Here is a 1,979-nt window from a genome sequence, read left to right as displayed (position 1 = left end):
ATCCTCCATGTTTCCATAAAAAATTCTTCCCCGAGATTAACTACTGACAACAGGAAATAGGGGAGTTGACGATCCTATTATTCTACAGACCCAACACTCTGATGCATAACTAATAGTCACACGACGTTCAGAGGGGGTGATGCTACCAGCCGCGAAGGGAACATAACTTGACCCCTGGGTAATCAAATATAATTCTAGTAATAAAACATTGCTAAATAACAAAGCAACATCAGCTGATGGTACCTTGCAATGCTCTCTAAGCATATGTTCCTTGTTCCAGCACTCAAAACAATAATACAAAGCAGGTCAAGCAAGCTGAAAACTTGATTAGGTGCTGTAGCAATGTTCCCAGCATGAATTCAACATTTTATTGATGTGTATCCCTTGGATAACTTATCGTACAATGGATAGAAATGTCTCTTGGCAAGCAAGATCTTCGTAAAATGGATAGAAATGACAGTAAGCATCCTCTTCTAACAGAGGAAACCTTGTATAGCAAAAAAGTAAACTCATTCTCAAATCTTTACACAGCATTTACCTTGTGGTGAGAAAATTCTATATGCGAGGGATCAGTGACGTTCTCCATCAACGTGTCATACCCATAGAAGAGGTCCCCCTGGATCGTCACGGTGGAGAAGGCCGGTCATTGAACTCCTTCGGCATCCTGAAACCAAGCGAAACAAAATGATGATGTTTCCTGTTTACTGAATTTTCCAGTCAAGAAGTCCTGCAGCTAGTTGACGCACATACATTGGAGGCTTGGTGGCCTTGGCCTTGTCCCAGCCCTTCTCGTCAGGCCAGACGAAGAGCAACCCCTAGGAGAGGAGCGTGGGGAACTTGGTGGCGCAGGCCCTGGGCGAGCACAGCACCCAGGGCCCTCGGGCGCGGCCTGCGAGATCCTGGTGCAGGCGCCGGAGCCGTCGAAGGACCAGCCGTGGTAGGAGCACTGCAGGCCGCCCGTCTCGTCGATCCGCCGCTCCTACGCGCACGCAGGCATGCAGCACCCACCCGTCAGTACTACATGATTTGGCTCTTGAAACAAACAGAGGCGAGGGAGAGGAGGTGAGATGAGAGGTACCGAGAGTGGGGCGAGGCGGTGCGGGCAGCGGTTGTCGAGAGCGACCCACTCGCCGGAGTTGGGGTCATTCTAGATGATGAGGTCGTGGTTGAGGAGCTGGAACAGGGTGGGCACGCGCGGGTCCAGGTCCTCCACGAGCGAGACCGGGTACCATCGTCCTGCTCTGCACCTTGGTGTGAGGCGTCTGCCCCTCCGCTGCCGGCGCCGGGGCTCTGAGGCGCGCCGCCTCCAAGTTGTATCGCAGCACCGCGAAGCACTCGAGCCGCTCCTCGAGGAAGAGCACGTAAGTGTGCACCCACGTGGAGCAGTCCTAGGCTAGGTGGCCAGAGTCGTCCTTGAAGTTGGACATCTGCAGCACGTGGCTCTGGCGCAGCCCGTGGCTCAACAGCTCCTCCCTAAACGCGCCGCCGTCGCCCGCCCGTGGCTCTGTCCGGAGATGAGGTTGGGGCAGAGTCCAAGTCGACCGCGGAGGGCGACCTGCGGCGCTAGGGAGTGGAAGGTGAGGGTGGGGCTTGAGGTGGAGGCCGCGTGGAGGCGGGCGAGGAGGACGTGGTGCGCGCTGAGGCGGACGACGGCGGATCGAGATCTAAGGGAGGCAGAGCGTGGCTTGGAGACGGGGATCGGTGGCGGCGGAGAGGACATGGGGGAGGAGGAGTGCGATGTGAGTTAGGGTTTGGGTAGGTGGCTGCGGGTGGGGTTTGGGGGTTTGAGAAAGAAAGGAGGCGGGGGGTGAATGAAAAATCACAAGCTAGGGTTTGGGGGTTGGTGTGGGAGGGTTGAGGAGTGCCGTTGGATCCATGAGCATCCGACAGCGTATGATGCACGATCCGCGTGAAACGTCTACGGACCAATCAGAATGCAGTATGATGCTATGACCATCTAAATTGGTCATAGTTGCCTA

The 1,979-nt window shown here is 55.2% G+C and overlaps 1 pseudogene; it reads right to left on the bottom strand.

Annotated features, from left to right (window-relative positions):
• Positions 1 to 523: 523 nt before the first annotated feature.
• LOC123067489 (pheophorbide a oxygenase, chloroplastic-like) lies at positions 524 to 1,720 on the bottom strand (annotated as a pseudogene).
• Between the last annotated feature and the right edge of the window lie 259 nt (positions 1,721 to 1,979).

Source organism: Triticum aestivum, chromosome 3B (genome assembly GCF_018294505.1).
Source record: "Triticum aestivum cultivar Chinese Spring chromosome 3B, IWGSC CS RefSeq v2.1, whole genome shotgun sequence".
NCBI lineage: Eukaryota > Viridiplantae > Streptophyta > Magnoliopsida > Poales > Poaceae > Triticum > Triticum aestivum.
The sequence above is the reverse complement of the archived record's forward strand: the minus strand, read 5'-3'. Positions and strand labels throughout refer to the sequence as shown.